General features: G+C 38.9%; 1 long non-coding RNA gene across 1 annotated transcript in view; it reads right to left on the bottom strand.

Annotated features, from left to right (window-relative positions):
- Positions 1-22265, bottom strand: part of LOC307182973 — a 459338-nt gene that overhangs the window by 37733 nt on the left and 399340 nt on the right. The gene's annotated exons all lie outside the window — the stretch shown is intronic.

Raw genomic sequence — 22265 nt, 5'->3', positions numbered from 1 at the left:
AGGCTTGGTGAATTTAGCTCACAAGATATTTTCTTCTGTGGTGGCATTTGCCATGCCTGGAGATGGACTGGGGATGTGCTTGCCACAGAGAGAAGGATGCAATCGGGGGAAAGAGAAACCAGCAGGGCTTTTGATGGCCACATGAGCTAGTGTGAAAGACTGGAATCTAGAAGGATCTCAAACTCCTGGTATGTTTTTTCCAAGGGATATTTGAGTGCTAGGGTAGTAAGGGGATCTTGAGGAGCTAGACTATAAAGACAATAAAATCCCCCCCAGTCTCATGGTGCTTTGAAGGAAAAGTCCCACTAGAGGGAGGGGTCTACAACATACAGATGACAAATATCCTCCTGGAGATACTTGAAACTAGAGGTGGAATGATTCTAATTAAAGCTAAAACCTAGCTTTGACTGAACTCAATTCCTGATAGGATTGTTTTGATCAGCCTCTCAACTCATCTGCACAACATAGGATAGGGTAAACCATTTCTTGGAGAAAATTAGATCAATATTAGACTGTTTTTTTTACGTATGATGTCTAGTACAAATAAAAACTTAAAAGACTTGTAAAGAAGCAAGAAAATGTATCCAATAATTAGGGGAAAAAGTCATTGATAGAAGCAGATACACATATATGTTGAATTGGCAAAGACTATAAAATAACTACCTTAAATAGGTTAAGGAAATTGGAGAAAAGATTGACAAAAAGGATGAAAAGATAGAGGATTTTATTAAATAATTGGAAACTATAAAAAAGAATGAATATTCTGGAACTAAAATATTCAAAATTTTAAATGAATTTTGCCATCATCTTGAACAAGGCAAAAGACATGATTAGGGAACTCAGGGTCAGGTCAATAAAAAACCCAAACTGAAGCACAGAGAGAAAACAACTAAAAATAACAATAACAAAGCATAAAGGACATAAGAGATACAGACAAATGGCTTAATATGTGTATAACTGGAGTATCAGAAAGAGATGAGAGAATGGGATAGAGCAATATTTGAAAAGATAATGGCTAAGAATTTTCCAAAATAGATAGAAGATATCAGTCCACAGATTCAAGAATCACAGTGAACAGAACACCAAACAAGATAAATACAAAGAAAACTGCTAAGCACAGGTAGTGGCAAGTGGATGTGCAGTTCACATTTCATTGTCTGGAGCTGATCAAATGACCATACCTAAGTGCAGGGGTGTGAAAAGAAAGGAAAGGAGAGCAAGATACTGGTGACAGCAGTGAACCTCAACATGTCTACACATGCCTATTTTACTAGTCTACACTTTTAATCTCCTTAAATTTCTCTGACCTATATAATTTACTTAATTTGTCTCTTTAGGAATCTTCTTTATAGTCATCTGAGTTTGATCTGTGCTTGAGAATGAAAGAAATATAAATTTGGTAAATTTCACAAATGGGGATTCCTACTGCCTCTAATTCCCCAGCACCTGTATTCTGCCATGTCACTGCAAGCATTTGGTTAGTCACTTCCAGAATCATTGGATTCACCTTCTCCCCTTTCTGAATCTTCTTTGGTGCTGCTGTTTGGAAATAGTCAAGTAAAAATCTGTGCCACTCTTAATAGTTATATGTTCTTCCAATTATTTAATATATACATATATATGAATATATTTATTCAACAAATTTGTATTGAGCATCTACTAATTGTCATGCTCTGGCTTAGGTTCTAGGAATAAAACAGTTAATACAAAAAATTTTTTTTACCTGTGTAGAGCTGTATTAAAACAGTTAATACAAAAAATTTTTTTTACCTGTTATTTTGGGGGGAGACAAAAAGCAAACAAAATATAAGTAAAATATATTTTATATTATTGTATAATAAGGCTGGAAAGGAAAATGGAGGGTTGCAGTTTAAAGATGGTGTTCACAGAGGCATCATTGAGAAAGTGACATCTGAAGAAAGTAGGGAGTAAATAAGGGAGCTTTCTGAGGGAAGAAACAAAGACCAATACTTGAGGAGTAAGTAGAAAAATCCCTGAGGTAAGTGTGTGTGTGCTTGGTGTGCTCAAGGAAAAATAAGTCAGCAAATGTGGCAGAAGTGAAATGAATTGTGTGTGTTGGGGGCAGAAGTATTGGAGATGAGGTCAGAGAGGCAATTCAGGCCAGATGCCAAGGGGAGCCATCACTGGCTTTTTCCTCTGGTTTAGCTGGGAACCCACTGGGAGGTTTTAAACAGACAGTTGACATAATCTGACTTGAATGTTAACAAGCTCACTCTGACATATGTGGAAAATAGATTGAAGGGGGACCAGAACAGAAGCAGATTCACCACTTAGGAAGCAATTGAAATAATAGATGAATGATGGTGTTGGTTTGGACCAACTATGAATGACAGAGGTAGTAAGACATTGTTGAATTCCTTCAACATTTGAAGGTTGTGCTGATAAATATGCTTACAGGTGGATGCAGAGGTACGAGACAAAGAAGGAATTCTGTAACTCTAAGGTTTTTGGTCTGAACAATTAGAATGATGGGAAGACTATGCTGGGCTTAGAGAAGTGATTGGAAACTCAGTTTTGGCCTTGTTAACTTTAAGTTGCCTATTAGATACCCAAGGGGAAATGACTGAGAGGCAGTTGGATACAGGAGTTCATGGGTCAGGGCTTCCAATGCTGATGGGAATTATTCACGTTGAAATAGAAGGTTGCTAACTAGTAACATAAAAACATATGAAAATATACAACACACTGGTAAAGGAAAACACATGTTCAAATTCAGAATACTCTAATACTGTAATATGGTGGTATATTAGCCATTTAACTCTAGTATAAAGATTAAAAGACAAAAGTATAAAAATAACTGTAGCTACAATAGTTTGTTAATGGATATGCAATATAAAAGGTAAATTGTGACATCAAAAACATAAAATGGTGGTGAGTAAAAGAGTAATTTTCATATGAGATTGAAACTAGGTCATTAGCTTCAACATAGAATACACTGCTGAATCTGTAAGATGTTTTATATATGCCTCATGGCAACCACAAAGCAAAAACCTACAGTATATACACAAAAGATAAAGAGAAGGGAATCAAAGCACATATAAAATCAAGTCACAAAGGGAGATGGCAAGAGGGGAAGAAAGGAACAAAGGAACTACAAAAAACAAAACAAAACAACACATAAGACAGTAAGATAACATTAGTAAGTCCTTACATATCAATAATTATTTTAAATGTAAACAGATTAAATTCTCCAATCAAAAGGCATAGAGTGGCTGAATGGATAAAAAACAAGAGCCAACTATATGCTGCCTATGAGAGACTCACTTCAGCTTTAAGGGCACACAGGCTCAAAGTAAAGAGAAGGAAAAGGATACTGCATGCAAATGGAAACCAAAAGACAGCAGGAGTGGATATATTTATATCAAACACAGTAGACCTTTAAGTCAAAAACTGTAACGAGACAAAAAAGGTTATGTAATATAAAGGGGTTAATTCATCAAGAGGATATAACAATCATAAAAATATATGTACCAGTATATGACCGAATACTTATAGACCTGAAGGGAGAAATAGACAACAATACAATAATAGTTGGGGACTTTAATACACCACTTTCTATAACAGATGGATCATCCAGACAGAAAATCAATAAGGAAGCATCCTTGAAATATACTTTAGATCAAATTAACCTAACAGACTTATACAGAACATTCCATCCAACCACAGTAGAATACACATTCTTCTCAAGTGTACATGGAGCATTCTCCGGTATAGGTCATATAACAGGTCACAAAACGTCTTAGCAAATTTAAGAAGATTGAAATCATACCAAGTATATTTCTGACCACAATGACATGAAACTAAAAATCAATAACAAGAGGAAAACTGGGAAAATTCACACACACAAAAACACATTCCTAAACAACCATATGGAAAAAAAAGTCCTTGACACTAGTCTCAGCAAAGAGTTTTTGGGTATGACGCCAAAGCACACGCAACAGAAGCAAAAATTAAACAAATAGGACTACACTGAACTAAAAAGTTCATACAGAAAAAAGCATCAACGAAGTGAAAAGTAACCTGTGGAATGGGAGAAAATATTTGCAAATTATATATCTGATATGGGGCGATATCCAAAGTATATAAAGAAATCATACAACTCAATAGCAAAAAACCCCCAAATAATCCAATTAAAAAATGGGCAGAGGAACTGAATAACATTTTTCCAAAGAAGACACACAAATAGCCAAAAGGTACTCAACATCACTAATTAAAACCACAATGAGATATCACCTCACACCTGTCAGAATGGCTATTATCAAAAGACAAGAGATAACAAGTATTGGCCAGGATGTGGAGAGAATTGATCCCTTGTGCACTGTTGGAGGAAACATAACTGGTGCCACTACTGTGGAAAACAGTATGGAGCTTCCTCAAAAAAATTAAAAATAGAACTACCACATGATCCAGCAATCCAGCTTCTGGGTATATATCCAAAGGAAATGAAATCAGTATCTTGAAAAGACATCTGTACTCCCTTTGTTTCAGCATTACTCGCAATAGCTAAGACATGAAAACAACTTACATGTCCATCGACAGAAGAATGGATAAAAAAAATGTGGTGTACATATAACAATAGAAAGCTATTCATCCAGAAGAAAGAAGGAAATCCTGCCATTTGCAACAACATAGATGGACCTTAAGAGCACCATGCCAAGCAAAAGAAGTCAGAGAAAGACAAATACTTTTTTTGTTGTTAAAATCACTCAGTTATACAATATAGTGTTACTATAGTCACCATACTTTACGTTATTAATCTTATAACTGAAAGTTTGTACCCTTTCACCAGCATCTCCCCATTTCCTCCAGCCCCTGGCAATCACTTTTCTACTCTCTGTTTCTATGACTTTGATATTTTTTTTGCTTTTATTTTTTTAGATTCCACAAATAAGTGAGACCATGCAGTATTTCACTCATAGAATCAGAGAGTTAGAATGGTGGTTGCCAGGGCCTGGAGGGAAGGAGAAATGGGGAGATGTTGGTTGAAGGGTATAAACTTCTAGTTATAAGATAAATAAGTTCTGGGGAGCTTTTGTACAGCAAGTTGATTATAGCTCCCAATACTCTATTATTTACTTAGTTGCTAGAAGAGTAGATCTTAAATGTTCTCACCAAACAGGCGCACCCATGCACACACGTGTGCGCGTGCGCACACACACACACACACACACACACACACACAAATGGTACTTAGGTGAGGTGATGGAGGTGTTAACTAAAATTATTGTGGTAATCATTTCGCAGTACATACGTGTATGAAATCATCACACGGTATACCTTGAACTTATACAATGTTACATTTCACTTATATCTCAATAAAGCTGGGGAAAAAAGAGAAACCAGCAAGGAGAAAAAGAATAAAGAAGGTGTTTCAAAGAGGAGGTAGGAATCCACCCTGGCATATGTTACTGATAATGCAGGTAAGATAAGAGCTGAGAATTGATCAGTAGGTTTAACCACTGGCAGTCATAAGAAGCAGAAGCACTGTGGACGTGCTGCTTATGCACTGTACAAAGGTCTGTTCAAATAGGTAAGTGGTTGTGAAATACTCCCTGCATCTGCTACAGCCACGTGGAGGGCACAGCTATTTATAATGCATCCATTCAGATGGGTGCCATTTTCTAATTTGCACAAGGCATAGTATTTACTAGCTGAGTCCCTGTCGACAAAGGCAATTTCTGGGCCAATCCCTGCTTGGAATGTGTTCAAGAGAGAATGGGAGGGGAGAAGTTGGAGACAGTGAGTATGGACAATTCTTACCCACAGGGTAGTCCATCAGCAGTAGAAGAAAAATAAATTGGGAACTAGAGGGGGAGGTGGAATCAAATAAATTTTATTATTATTTTAAAAAAGGGGACATTTACCAGTACATCTGAATGCTGATGGGAAAGATTCAGTACAGAAGGATGCTGTGTGCTTGCTTTATTCTAGACACTATATGTTATCTCATTTACTTCTTTCCATTGGAAAAGTAAGAAAACGGGAATGGAAAGATTAAAAAACCACATCCAAAGCTACATACTTGTTTGTTTACTGCTGTTTTCCTCATGCCTAGAAAATGTCCAGCACATAGTAGGCAGTCAATTAATATTTGCTGAATGTTAACCAGCAGTTGAACTCAACATCATTTAATTCCCAATCCTGAACCTTTCAAGGTTGGACTTTGGTACCTTTTTCATGCAGGTCTATGTACATGACGGCAGTTTATTTACTTTTGTGGAGAGGCAGAGGAAAGAAGACATTTATTCACAAGACTTATCTCCCTGCGGCCCGGGAGCATGCTTTCCCATTTCTGCATGTGGCTTAGGACAATGTTTGGCACAATTTAAGTATTCAATATGATCAAGGATTTGCTTATCCAAAAGCCACTTGATTATGGGAGTTGGATTAACATTGATTATCCTACAAAATAATTCATTCAATAAAGTTAAATCTAAAATCTGTTTTAAAGGCTGATGTTTTACTGATTATAAAATAATGTATGCTCATTATAGAAAATACGGAAAATGCAGAAAAGTAGAAAGAAGGAAATCAGTTCACCTCTAATCCCAGTTATCAAGAGACCATTGCTTTTGATCAATTTGGTGCCTTTTCTCCTGTCCAATAATTTTAAGTTCATGCTGTGGAACTCGTTGCAATAATAGTAACAACAACTCCATTGCTTGTGCACGTGCAAGGTACATTACCTCACTTAAACTTAACAACCAGCCTATGAAGAAGCAATTAGTTCTGTAACGTTTTATAAATGAGAAAAATGAGGCTCAGAGAGACGGAGCCACCTTGTCGAGGCTGCCAGCGCAGCCATATTAATGCCCTTTAATTCACCCCTCTGATTTCAAGTGCTATTAAATCTAATTTTCTCTCAGGTTGATAAGGGTCTGTTCTACTTTTAAGTGTCTGTCATGCACCTTTAACAATTAAACATTCCCCTTGAAATTCTTCATTGATTGAGCCCCCCTGAAGATTCCCGGCTGTCCTTTGATTCCTCTCTCTGATCTAAGGAGGCTGATTTGTAAACATACAGTTGCTTCATGGCCTATTGTTCTCTTTAACAGTTCTCAAAGCTCCAGAAAAAAAATGTTACCTCGGATTGTTAATATACATATATTTTACTGGCACAGAACCTGATACAAAGTCTTGACACAATGGAGATGCTGAATAACAAGAACAAAAACTGTTGAATCAGTAAGTTCTTCCACGTCTGTATCCTAATCTTGTTGCTACATTTTGGGTTACTTATTCTCCTTCCGGGACTCAGCATAGGATGAGGTGAGAGAGAGAATATGTGAGGACCTTCTGCTCTGTTTAATAACCTCTTTTACGATTTTATGGGGAAAAAGAAACAGCACTTTGAAGGCAGAAGGCTGAGGTAAAAGACTGTTATTAGGCACGGTTTGGGTATTTGATGCACTGTGTGGATAATGACAATGGTCAGTTCTTAACAGCATCAGTGCTTCCCGCATCGGAGCGTTGTTAGGCTTATTTGCTGTAAGTGATCCCTGCTGTGTTAAAAGGGGAAATAAATATCCCAGTTTCATTTTCATATTATTTTTGCAAGGGAAAAGAGAATCATTTTTTGATATACCCAGCTTTTTAGCAGCCTGCCAAAGTTACTATTACCATCATTTGTTACACTGGCTTCAGAAAACAAAACAAAAAAATTCCTATATTCAGTAAGTCTGTTCAGAACCTATTTTATTTTTAACATTCAGTCATGCCTCTTTGCTGATCTTCTGTACTGCTGCTGTGTTGGCATTAGCTTTGCTATTTATGATTTCTGCATTTCTATTATGACTCTCACATGTTCTTTATTTCAGTGCAAAAATATATTTGACCTATCCTAAAAAAAAAACAACAAACCCTGCTTTTAAAAATCCAGGTCCTTCTGCAGTTGTTTCTGTATGTGTCTTCCAAATCTTGGTGACCAAATCCAGAACCGGGAAGGGAAGAGGTTCTACCTCATTTCTATTCCATTGGAGTGGAGTTCATCATTCCTTCTCAAGTATCCGGGAAGGCAGTGATCAAGTTTGAGGAAATATCTAACTACTGTTCACCTTCATGAACCAGTGAAAGCTGTTTGCATTTTGGATGAGGATATTGGAGCACATTCCTGACCATTTTTGGATAAGCTTTCAGCTTCGATCATGTTTATGTTGGGAATCCACACCGTCCTCTTTCTGGTTAAGGGTAAGGACCGGACTTCAAAGTCTGTCTCTATACTGACTAGCTTGGACTTCTCTTGTAAAGAGAAAAGAGGATGTGTTCATGTTTTGATCCTGCTTTGATTCCACATGGAGCCTTTCCTTTCCCCCCACAACAGGCTCCAAGGTTGCAGCTTTTGCCTTGGTCCTCTCTTTATCCACTGCATCCCTCTCGTCTCAAGCCTAAATATGGGACATGTTAAGTTCCACTTTTTCCTGCTATTGCTTGCCAGCCCTGAAAAGCAATATATATTCTTATTCCACATGCTTTTATGTGCCCAGATATGAATTAGGCCAGTAGTTCTCATCCAGAGTGATTCTTCCCCTAAGGGGATGTTGGCAATGCCTGGAAGCATTTTTGATCGTCATGACTGAGGTGGAGGGAGTGCTATTTAATAGCAAAGGATGCCGCTAAACATCTGACAGTGCACAGGGTAGCCCCCAACAACAAGGAATTACCTGGTCTAAAATGTCGGTAGTACCAAGATTGAGATATCCTGTGTTGGGTCCTGAATATAAAAATTGTATAAATCACAAGACATTTCTTCATATAAAGTAAAAACATTTTATAGGTGCTATAGTATAAGACAATACTGGTTAGGCACAGAGGACATAAAACGAGTTATAGTAGGATTGGAGTAGGGGGAGGTGTCAGGACATTTTCATTGAACAGATAATGCTTTGTCTAAGACTTGAAAGATAACTGGGAATTTTTCTTGGTGTGTAGGGATGTGGTGAAGAGTGCATTTTAGGCTGAAGAAGTGAATGAAGCAAAAGCTGGAGGGCAAATCGACATTTCAAATTTAGAGAATAACGTATGCAGAGGCATGGCGTATGCAGCTATGACATATCCTGTATGCAGAGCCTCACACACCATCCTAAATCACTGGTGCTTTTTTTCCTAGAAAATATACTTAGCAGCAACGTGGGGAGAGGTGCCTGCATTGAATATTTGGAGACTGGAGCCAAGAAGCCAGTTAGGAAACTATTTTAATAGTCTGGTAAGAAATGGTGGGGTGAGAGGGAACATGGCTTGGACTGTCAAGCTAGTGGAAACCTGGGATGACCATCCAAGTGCATGGCGACTTTCTGTATAACCCTCCCTCCACAGACTATGTAGGAGACATGCCTGGTTACTGCAGGTAAAATTAACTAGGTCATTTTCTCTTGAGTCAAAGAAATATTCGCTAGAAGGAGGCTGTAAAGCATGTAGTAAAGGCAAGGTTTGCTGTGAATCTGAAAGCTTACTGTTCTTTGCCCATCATTTTCTAGATGGACTTCCCAGTTTCAAGCAAAAGGGTTAAGTAAATGAAGTGTGGTTCAACGGGGAAGTGAACACAGGCAAGGGGCAGATTTGGGGAAAGATAAACATGTTCATTGAGATTCCTATGGGACATTTAGGGAGAGATACTTGCAGGAAGAGACTGTCACTGATATTAGATTTGGAAACCATCAGTTTGGAGGTAATAAATAAATGTAAGATCAGCAAGAAGACCGTACAGAGCAATTCAAGAAAAGGTTTTACTATAGAATACTGAAGAGCCCTGTTATAGAGGCCAGCAGAATCAGAATTTCCAGTAAAGAACACAGCGGAAGCTGGTAAATAAGAAGAAAAGAGTGGCGTCAAGGAATTCAGCATAGATACGTTTTTTAACCACTGTTTCCAGGGATGGGGATTTTGGCTAGGGTGGATTATTACATTTTTACGTTTTAATAATTATTACATTATTACTATTCGACTTGTTACATTGAGTATGTATCCTAAAAAATACTCTAATTTTAATTTTATTAGAGTATAATTTACTAAAATGTACTCTTTTGGTGAACAGTTTGATACTTTTTAATGAAGATTTTCACCCATGGAATCTCATTCTAATCAAAATATAAAATATTCTCTCGGCCTAAAAAATTCCCTTGTGAACCACTGCAATCACAGCTGCATCAACTGCGGCCTGAGTCTCCGCCTGCCGGCTTGCTCTATGGGGTCCGGACTCGCTGCCTCCACAGTCGTGTGAGCCAATTCTTTAAAATATGTCTCTTTATAGATAATATAAACATAATTGTGAGTCTGCTTGTCTTTTCATCTCTGTTATTAGTTACGTACACATTTAGGATTGTTGTATTTGATGAGTTAATACTTCCATTATTAAGAAATGCCCTTCCTAACTTTTACAACATTCCTTGTCCTGAATTCTAATTAGTCTATTATTAATATAGCCACTCTTTATATGGTGTTTGTATGCCATATTTTTTTATATTCCTTTATTTTTTATATTTGTCTCCTTATATTTTACAGGTAATTTTTAAACAGTATACAGTTGGGTCTTTTTTAAAAATCAGATCTGACAATCTCTTCCTTTTGATTAGGGTGATCAGACCATTTTTATTTAATATGGTTATTGATAAGGCTAGGTTTAAATCTGCCATTTTGTTCTCTGTTTTCTATTTATTCCGCTGTTCTTTTTCTCTATTCTTGTCGAATTTCGGAATAACTGAGTCTTTTAAAATTTCACCTTATCTTCTTTGTTCGGGCTTATTACCTATAACAATATTTCTTGTTTTGTTATTCTAGTGATTGTTTTAGGATTCATAGTATACAGTTTTAATTTATCATGCCTTACCTTCAAGTGGCATTATGCAATGTCACCTATAAGATACTTACAATAGTGCATTTCCATTTCTCTCCTCCAAGCCTCTAGGCTACTGTTGTCATATATTTTAGACATATACATATTATACAGGCCACATTACTATTTTTGTCTAAATAGTCAATTATCTTTTAGAGATATTTAAATAGTTAGAAGAAAATTTCACATGTTTACCCATGTGCTGCTGTTTCCATTCTCTTCACTACTTTGTGTAGGTCCATATTTCTGTCTGGTGTCATTTTACTTTTGCCTGAAGAAGGTTTTAAAGATTTCTTATAGTCCAAGTCCTCTCATAATACATTTTCTCAGGTTTCATATTTCTGAAAATGTTTTTATTTCCCTTACAGTTTGAAAGACATTTTTGCTGGGTATAGGATTCTAAGTTGGTGCTTATATTTTTATTATTATTTAAAAATTTTAGTACTTTAAAGCTGTTGCTCAACTTTCTTCTTTTTTCTTTTCTTTTATTTTTTAACATCTTTATTGGAGTATAATTGCTTTACAATGGTGTGTTAGTTTCTGCTGTATAACAAAGTGAATCAGCTATACATATACATATATCCCCATATCTCCTCCCTCTTGCATCTCCCTCCCATCCTCCCTATTCCACCCCTCTAGGGGGTCACAAAGCACCGAGCTGATCTCCCTGTGCTATGCGGCTGCTTCCCACTAGCTATCTATTTTACGTTTGGTAGTGTATATAAGTCCATGCCACTCGCTCATTTCGTCCCAGTTTACCCTTCCCCCTCCCTCCACTTTCTTCTTACTTATATTGTTTCCAACAAGAAATCTGCTGCTGTCTATATGTTTCTCTTCATGTAATGTGTCTTTCTCCACCGCTGCAATTGTTAAGGTTTTCTCTTAAGTACTGGTCTTGAGCAAATTGGTTATTGTGTATCTTGGTGTAGTTTTCTTTATGTTTCTTCTGCTGGAGATTCATTGAGCTTGGATCTGTGGGTTTACAGTTTCCCTCAAATTTGGAAAAATAATCATACATTATTTCTTTCAATATTTCTCCCTTTCCTTTCTGGGAATTCTAATCACACATATATTTGGTAACTTGAAGTTCTCCAACAGCTCATTGTTCATTTTAAATCTGTTGTCTGTGTTTTATTTTGAATTAGTTCTATTGCTATGTGTTCAAGGTCATCAACCTTTCAATCTTCTCTTCTGCAATGTCTAAACTTCCACTAAATCCCATCCAGTATAATTTTCATATCAGATATTAAAGTTTTCACCTACAGAAGTTTTGTTTGAATCTTTTTTATAGCTTTCATATCTCTACTTAACTTTATGAACATATGGAATGCAGTTATAAGAACATTTCAATGCCCTCTGCTAATTCTAACATACGTACCAGTTCTTTTTCTTTTGATGAATATTCTCTTCATTATGGTTCATACTTTCTTGCTTCTTCATGTGTCTCATAGGTTTTGATTGGAAGGCAGTCATTGCGAATTTTACATATTGGCTGTTGAATGAGTGTGTCCAGTCTGGCTGGTATGAACAGGCACTTTTGTCAGCTCTCTCGGGGTACCCTGCACTGTTTACTCTTTTTGGGTGGCTCTGTGCAGAGCCTCAGGTAGTGATCTCATACAAATGTACTGACAAGAACTCTTCTGAAGAGCTAAGCATGGTAATGGTCAAATTGTTAAATTCCTTGGTCTTCTCCAGGGACTTTAGAAAACTTTTAAAATAATTTTGATATGCGGTGAATATAGATGTCTGGTGCGGTCAGGATAAAGCGCTCAAATGCCACTTCATGTGCCCCGTATCACTTGCATTTGCTAATTTATATTGGGATGGGAGATCTCATGAGATAAACTAAAAGAATCGGACCTGGCCACCAATGAGGTTCAAAGCTATACTGACATATCAAATGGACCACTGTAACTCAAATGGAGTCCTTTTCAGGAAAGGAAATAGGACCCCTGAGAGATTTCATGATAAAAGACAAGGACGGAAATAGTGAGCCAGATATAGTGGGCTGAAGGGAGAAAGAAGTATTGATTCTCATATAGCTAGGTGGCTGTCACCAGAACTCACCCGAATCCAGCCATACATGGGATGAGTGGGAGGCCAGGGTGGAGTGCGGAAGACCTGAATGTAGCTATGTGCATGCACGAATTGCAAAAGCTGAACTGATCTCAGACAACTCTGCTGGGTACACATTCTAAGGGAATATTAAAGAACAATTAGAAGATTTCTCCCTGTATCACCTTTGCCCAGGTGAACGAGTGGAGAGCTACATAACAACGTACAATAGGCAGCTTGAGCAAGTAGCACTTTGTTATGTCAAATGAACCCAGTTACTCAGCAAGGCTAGTAGCAGTGCTGGTGGTGTCATTGGCCCGCCAGCCCCAACTACTACTGTGGTGGCAGTGGTGAGGACTAGTGCTGGAGGGACCAGTTGACAGTAGCAAAGGTGCTAAGGTTTTAGGCAATCAGGCACCTAAAAGCAGTAGCAAGATTAGATGGCTAGATATGACTGGCATGTCTGTGGGACTAACAGAACCTGGGCTGCAAAGGCATAGTTTTACTAGCTGCGACAGTGAGTGAAAGTTATTGATAGCTGCTATAAAGCTTTGCAGTTCTGTGTTCTAATTAAAGGGCTCACTCCCACCCCACCTCCACTCCCATCAGTTAACGCAGAAAAAGCTTTCTCCTTCTCACTTCAAAAATCATGGAGAAGGATTTCTGATCTAGTTATGACAGTGGCAGTAATTGGATTAGGAATAGAATTCCAGCTTTGAATGGCTTCTTAGTAAGATGGTGGTGCCTAGGCTACATGATCCTTACCAGGAAGCAACTGCATGCTGTGACCATCATGACAGACTTATGGACATCTGTCAGCACTGTTGGAGATTCTCAGAAATATTGGTATAAGAGAATTCTGTAAAACAGACTCCTACCTCCTTCAAGAGGTGGGGCCTTGGGGCTTTGATACTTGAATGCAAACGTGAATGGCAATACATTTATATTCACTGTCTAGGGAACTATACTTGAGCTATATGATTTAATATATAATTAGATAATTCAAGAAATTAGATAAATCTTGTTTGAGGCCCGTCATGTCTAAAGCATCAAGGTAGGTCCCATAAAGCACTGATCAGTTAATTATGCCCTCTGTCTGAGAAAAACTTATAATTTCATAGAAAGCACTAGATGAGTGTACAGTGTCCATGGTATAATGTCCAGTACAAAAGGGAATCAACTTATTTTTTCTGCATCCTATGTGCAGCCATTTACTTAAATCCTTAGAATTTGGTTCCAACAAGGCATGTGGTGTGAGAAATGTAAAGTCCCAAGGAAAAAGCAATTCAATCTATCTATTTGATTCAGGAATACATTTTTTTAAATTAATTTTTATTGGAGTATAGTTGATTTACAATGTTGTGTTAGTTCCTGCTGTATAGCAAAGTGAATCAGCTGTACATATCCATATATTCACTCTTTTTTAGATGATTTTCCCATATAGGTCTTTACAGAGTATTGAGTAGAGTTTCCTGTGCTGTACAGTAGGTTCTTATGTCACAAAAAAAGAAAACTACAGGCCAGTATCACTGATGAACATAGATGCAAAAATCCTCAACAAAATACTAGCAAACTGAATCCAACAACACATTAAAAGGATCATACACCACGATCAAGTGGGATTTATCCCAGGGATGCAAGGATTCTTCAATATATGTAAATCAATCAATGGGACACACCACATTAACAAACCGAAGAATAAAGACCCTATGATTATCTCAACAGATGCAGAAAAAAGCTTTTGACAAAATTCAACATCCATTTATGATAAAAACTCTCCAGAAAGTGCATACAGAGGGAACCTACCTCAACATAATAAAGGCCATATATGACAAACCCAGAGGTAACATCATCATCAACAGTGAAAAGCTGAAAGCATTTCCTCTAAGATCAGGAATAAAACAAGAATGTCCACTCTCACCACTTTTACACAACATAGTTTTGGAAGTCCTAGCCATGGCCATCAAAGAAGAAAAAGAAATAAAAGGAATCCAAATTGGAAAAGAAGCAGTAAAACCGTCACTGTTTGCAGACGACATGATACTATACATAGAGAATCCTAAAGATGCTACCAGAAAGCTACTAGAGCTCATCAATGAATTTGGCGAAGTTGCAGGATACAAAATTAATGCACAGAAATCTCTTGCATTTCTATAAACTAACAATGAAAGTTCAGAAAGAGAAATCAGGAATACTTTTGGGAGGAGTTGGGATCTGAGGCAGCACTTGAATGGTGGGTAGTATTCAATATCTTGCATAGCACACACCAGGGCATAAGAGCATTACAGGGAGAGGAAACCATGAAGGCATGAAGTAGAAAATGTGGGCATTTTGAAGGCTGGATGGATTATTAGGTATATGTAGGGGAGTTGTTGAAGGCAAGGCTAGAAAGACAGGAGGGACATAGGGAGGATTTCATTGACAATTAAAGGCAATGAAAAGTCTGAGTGTTCTGGGGGCAGAGAAATAATAGGTTTATCAGCCTCTGCATGATTTCCCTAGTTCCACAAAACTGGACCTACTTAACTTCCTCCCTCAAAATACAACCCTGCCCAGGTTCTCCTACCAGACTAAATAAAAACCAAGGAATATTACAACAGAGTTAGCATCTCTACCCCTAAATCCAGTGGGACCTAGCCTTGGCCACCCTCTACAACCCCTGGAGATACCTATCATTCCCATTTTTATTTCTAATGGGAACCCGATTTTCCCTCTTGGAAACTCTGGTTCTGTCTATGCCTGAATCCTGACTGAACCTGCCATGCCCTTGGAAAACTATGCATACTATGATCTTCCCGATATCTGTGGTGTTCTCTCTTGCTTTTGGTGACCAGCCTCATGCCAGTTTCCATTTTTCTTCCTCTTTTTTTCCATCTTATTTGCTAAAGAATCATTCATCTTTGGGTCAGATCCACAAAATGTAAAAACGATGAAAAATACTAATTTGGCAGCAATGTAGGGAATGGTCTTATTTAAAGCAAGTCAGTGGGAAGGCAATAGGGCCTGAACTACAGCAGTATGCAGGGGAAGAAAAAGAAAAGGAAGAACTGGTAGAGAGAGTGGGACAAAGAAAGCATTTACATTGCTGAATTAATAAAAAGAAACGAGATTTGTGGAGTGAGGGCAAATCAGGACTTGGTAACAAGGTGCAGGGAAAGATGGGAGAGAAATCCCAAGGACCTGGATAAAGTTCCGCACCTGGGTGACTAGGAGTGATGTGAGCAGTCAGAGCACAGTTCCACTCAGTAGGAAATGCCCAGTTCAGAAAAAATGAATTTGAGAGCCACGTAATGGGACTTGGATTGAAATACTCTCTATTTGAATAAAGTGAGAAAGTGGAGAGTTTGGAATGGGACATGTTGAGCTTAATGGTAAAATTGTTAAAAAAAAAAAAGCCTGAAGGAATATTTGAGGAAGATATGTAGCGTGTATATTCATTTGGGGAATCTCATATCTTGGTGTGATAGTGAAAGTCATTGTGGTATAAGAAGAGGTGAACAGAAAGAAAATAAAGACTCTGAAGGCAAAATCTAAAAAAAAAAAAAAAAAAAAAAAGCACATATATGTTTTTAGTTATGTATGTGATAGAAGGAACAATCCCAGTGACTGGAATCAGTGGCCGTGGTGAGGATGGCTAGGCGACAACAGCAGGAGGGGAGCATTCTAAGTAAACATGTAATCTAAGTAAAAGTAGTATGTTTTCTAAGCAAATGAAGTTTCTTTGTAAGTTTCTTATATGTCTCTGCCATCCTCCACCAGAATAACACTTCTAAGTCTTATACAGAAATTCTATAGTCTTATATAGAAGTTCCACCACTGGCTGGCTTCCCAGGTCCCCAGAGTCTGATTATGTTAAACAACATAAAATTGCCATTTTAGTGGACCAAAACTGGTTGAACATTTGAAATTTTATATGGTTCCACCTAATAGGGCAGTGAGTTTCCGATGGAGATAAGCACAGCAAATAAAGGTTGCCTGTTCTCAAATCCCAACCAGCTCTTCTATCGTGACAAATGGGCTGAACTACCTGTGAAATCTAAGAATTTCTTTTCCTTGAGAGGAGAAGCACTGCCTTAGGCTCAAGTAGGTTTCTGTCTGGTTCCATTCATTGCTGCCTTCCTGTGTGTCTTGACCCCATGCTTCTTGTCTTGAGCTCTCAGGTGATCAGGGTCCTAGTGGTGTGTGTGGAGAATGGTGGGGTTCTCACAGATTAAGTCTCATGGAAACCCAGCATATTCGTGGACCTGGATGAGCATCATACCAGCTGGGCCATCTCTGGGCAAGTTGTTGCTTAGAAGTAAAGAGAAATTCTCTCCAGAAATAATAGAGTGGACTCCAGCTTGACAGTTGGTGCATGGGATGGCTGAGTGATCTGCTGTGTTGATCTAGTTCCCAGACAATTTCTGGACGCCCAAACAGTGTCTGTCAGGAAGATACAAACACTCCCTACTGGTCATGCTTGTACCTGATCCTTTCTTTTTTTGCCTGCTCCATAATATCTCACCATTTCTTTTGCAACAGATCTTGTTGAGGCTTTATAACAAAAGTTAGTCAAAGGATAAATTTTGTTCTCCTTGAAGGCAAGAAACACTTAATTTTAAACAAGCTTCTGCAACAAAGGAAGTAAAAAAATATTTAATTTCTGTATCAAAACAACCTTGAGGGCTTCCCTGGTGGCACAGTGGTTAAGAATCCACCTGCCAGTGGGGACACAGGTTCGAGCCCTGGTCCAGGAAGATGCCACATGCCACGGAGACACTAAGTCCGTGTGCCACAACTACTGAGCCTGCGCTCTAGAGCCCGCGAGCCACAACTACTGAAGCCCATGCACCTAGAGCCCGTGCTCCCCAACAAGAGAAGCCACCGCAATGAGAAGCCCATGCACCGCAACGAAGAGTAGCCCCCCTTTGCCGCAACTAGAGAAAGCCCGTGCACAGCAATGAAGACCCAATGCAGCCATAAATAAATAATTTAAAAAAACCAAAAACAACCTTGAACATTCACAACCTGCTACAACCTGTTGTCCTAAAAATGGTTAATAGCAATAACTTCTCTTCGCACTCTGTGGACAAGGGTACTTTTTGAGACAGGTTCTCTTGTACAAATAACAGCTGCATAGTTAGAAAAGTTTTCTATAAGGGTTTACTAAATGAGTAAGGAATACAAGGACAACGAAATCTTCCTTGTGGTAAACTGTGTTTATCATGTAAATTTTGGAAAGATTCTGACCTGCTCATTGAAGGGCTTTGTCATTCTTGCCTCTTTTGTCTGACTGGCCACTAGATGATGTCTTCTGGAAACTTTCAAAATTACAGTACTTAAAAAATTGCTGGGCATTTGTACAGCAAAAGCGACAAAACACAAGGCCACTGTGTAAGCACTGATTCTCTGAGGAAATGCACAGGCCTGAGGTTTTGGGCTTCAACGGCTGAGAGGCAAATTGTTGCCATCCATCGCCCTAAATTTAAACACGCCTACCATGATGTGTTTCCTTAAAGGAAAGAAAGTGTGGCATTTTATTTCTAGCTGGTTGTCTGAAAGAAAAGGCAGGATTTTTAATGGAAGGAGATAATGTCTGCTTTATGTATGATGAAGAATGGAGATTTAAGCAGTTTAGCTACACTGCTTGTTGTCTGGGGGCAAAGGAGAAGAGATAGCTTAAGTTTTGTGCAATAGAAGGGTGGTCCCCATCTCTTGCCATTCTCCCTCTGACTCATTTGTTCCTCTAAAACACACACATATGTGTCACCAGGACACTTGTGTGGTTCTCTCAGCCAGGCGGTAGATTTTAGTGCCTTTTGTGTGAAGTCAGATATGCAGTGTTCATCGTTATTAGCTAAAGCAATTGCCTCTGATCCACCGGAGCAAACCGGAGGGTAATTGGCAGACTTCAGAGCAGCTGGTCGCTGGGCTCAGGCAGCGGTGTGGCACTGAGTTTTCCCTCCACCTTTTTGTGACTTACGGCCAGTGTGGTCACACCCTGAGGGCTTCCCAAATATTTTCTGTGTGACAGAAAGTTGCAGTGCTTTTTCTTAGTGATGCTTCCGGTTTCATTTTGGTCCTTAAATATTTCATCTCCTCGGAGGAAGGAAGGGGAAAAGGGAGTTGGGCTTTAGACAGAGAAGACAGGATTGAGAATGGGATTCTACCCCATCTGGAACTCAGAACTCTGCGCCAAGCCTCGTGCAGTTACTGAAACACCAGTCAAGTGTTGTAGCCGAAACAGGCCATAGAAATCCAATAAAATATATTGAGGTCATCACAGGGACCATTTTCGGAAATAGATGTTTTTGAAGGAGGGGATATCTGTGATCAAGCGACTCTCCATCTCCCAGTCAAAATATTTGTTTTCTGAAGCAGCAAAGTGGCTTTTCCCCCCTAATATCCCCATACACTCATAGATGGCTGAATTCCAAATACCCTGCCATTATCCTTGAGTTTACAAATGGACCTTTCTGAAGGTCAACTAAATAATCCTTTTGAAGCTAAAGAAACGAGCAAACTGTAGAATCATTTGCTGTAAAAGGTAGCGTCAGCCAAATTAAATGAAGCTGCATAATGGGGGGATGACCCCATATGAGGGGAGAGATATTAGATTCATTCAGCTTGTGCCATTGCCACGGAGCAATAGCAAGCTGGCAGCGTCTCAGATGATGCTCTGCTTTGGCACACGTTCCTCTGGGACCTCTAGATGTGCCCTCTCCTCTATATGGATTTTAGTAATTATTTTCAGAGCTAAATTTTAATCTTAAAATGAAACGGGCATTTTAGGATACTCATATACTCTTAAGAATTGGAGTGGCTTCTCTCTCATCTTAAACTTTGATCTTCTAAACAGAATAGCTGGGGGGAGGGGGAGGGGCTTGTATGTGTGTATGCATGTTGGGGATGAGAAAGGTAATAACTGGGAAGACAGTCCCTTTCTGTTTTCCTAGATGCTGACAGTGACTGGTTATTCATCCCTACTTGGTGTGGTTCCTGAGAAAGATTTTGAAAATAGAAAGGAGAACTCTAGACGGTACTATAGAAAATTTCTAGTCCATATTAAATTGAGCAAACCAAGGAAACCAAAGAAGTTAGGAGTCTTGCCTGGTGTCTTGCCTCTTGTTCATAACAGAGTCACTACAAGAACAGCAGTCTGTTTTCTCCCAGGACAATGATTTTTTTTTTTTTAAACTACAGTAGCCTACCTAGATAAAGGTAAGGAAAATGAGAGTTGGCTCTGCTACTATGACTGAAATGATTTCAGGCAAAACAAGTAACTTCTCTGAGCTTACATTTCCATTTGTAAGATGGATATCATAATGACAGTCTTAGTGGTCTCTTACCACCACTGTGACGATCAAAAGACATGGGTTGAGTGAGAGCTTTTTTGAAGAATTTAAAATGCTGTACGGATATTAGAATCCCTTCCTTCAATTAAACCTTTTTGTACCTTGTATTTTGGGGGTAGGCTGGTGACTGCATTTGAGCTTTTGAAACAGAATCCTTGACAACACGGGTAAGAAGCATCAATGCTGAATGTCTGTCTGAGGTAGTATTTCTGGGTGTGTGTGTGTCTCAATCCAGCCCTGCTGTAACACAAAGATGGGCATTTAGAGTGAGATGTGTCACTAAAGTGAAAAACTTACTTAAAAACATAGGGTGAGGGAAAACGCAGGTCTCTGTTCTTTCCTGGCTAAATGGGCTGAGTGTCTCTTGGTCCGTGGGTTTCCGTGGAGCCATGTCTCTTAATGGCCACCAGTGCAGCAGAAGCGAGCTATGAGAGCAGACACTGGTGTGTTCCAGATGTGTAATGCTAGACAGAAGCACCAGAGGGCAAGTTTTAAGAGCTAGAGAAAGGGGTGTAGTAAAAAAGAGATTTGAAAATCTTTTAATCTACTCAGTTTCATCTCAAGCATTCCAAAAGGCAGGGTTCTCTACCTGCATAAAGAATCAAAATCCTGGAATAGAGACCAAATCCCAACTCTAAGTCAATACGAAGACACCCAGTACAAGCAAACGCTCAAGCAGAGTTCACAGTGACTAAAAGAACAAAGGAAAAAGAGAGGGAGATTAGGGCATTTTGCAAGCAAACAGCTTTTATGCCTTTTGCAGCAACTACCTCATATGAAGATCTTGGGATATATGCTATTTGTTTATACTGAAATAAGCAGCAGGGCATTTCATCTACGAAATGCTTTGGTGATGAATTATAAACAGGGCAGGAATGGAAAGGCCAGCAAAACTCTTTTGTTGCCATCAGATGACATATAAAATATTTCCAGACACCAATTCTCTTGGAAAGTCTCCAATTTGGAAGATTATTTATTGGGGAGAGATGAATTCTATTAGAGACAAATAGAGTCGGGAAAACCGTAGACCGGGAATGAGAACTATTAAAATCAAACGGAGTCAGGAAAACAGTATTACAATGTTTTTCCTCCTAAATTTAAACTATGCTGTCTGAATATGAGCAGAAAACAGAAAAGATGGTATGCAGAAAGCAGGCATTCGCCCTACCATCCTGATCCATTCGTTGTAAGAAAGAACCGGCTACAAGCCATAAGATCTAATTACCCAGAATTGCCTTTCCTGCCCCAGAGCAATCATTTTGATGACAGCCTTCTCTGCACTGTAAAACAAGATGGGGAACCTGTGCTGTGTAAACTGCCTTGCGCTTCCTTCCTTCGTCTGCTATCAACCTCCCCATCTCATTTATTTTCCACACATTAATGGTAGCAGTCACCTTGAGCCGGTGATGCAGAGTAATTTTCACAGAAACCTTGATCAGAAACCATAAATCAGCCTGATGTGCTTTTATGGTCTAATAACATTCCGGTTGCTCCTACAAGCCTGTATGTAAAACTGCACTGCAGTGAGTCCTTCGGATGTTTTTTTCCCCCTTTTCGTACAGTGCATGCGCCTGCGCTCTCCAGGGCTCTCCCCAACCCCGATCCCACCCCCACCCCCTCCTCTTCTCACTCTCTACCTCTCTAGGTATAGTATTTATAGACACACATGTGCATGGGCATTTTAGTCATGTGGATATAGTTCATTTCTAACGAAACCACATTTAAATGGCATTATATATACTACTCATGGTGGCGAGGGAGGCAAATTCTCTCAGGAGCATAAGATGATGCATTCATTGGGTTCTCATTGCTGCATCTTAACAAATGAACTGCCTCTGACCCCAAAATAAAATGGCATAACTATTTTGGGACCATTCGGTCTTTTAAATGATTCAATTATTTTTTTTCTTATTAGGACACTGGAGGCTGCCCCCATTCCTCAGGGCTACACTGTGGCTCGGTTGGCTTGAAGCTGAGCTGTATCTGATTCTTTGCACTATGGCCCACGGTCTGCAGTACCCCTGACC

The sequence above is a fragment of the Stenella coeruleoalba genome, assembly GCF_951394435.1.
Source record: "Stenella coeruleoalba genome assembly, chromosome: 2".
Classification (NCBI taxonomy): domain Eukaryota; kingdom Metazoa; phylum Chordata; class Mammalia; order Artiodactyla; family Delphinidae; genus Stenella; species Stenella coeruleoalba.
This window is presented reverse-complemented; position numbering and strand designations above follow the sequence as displayed.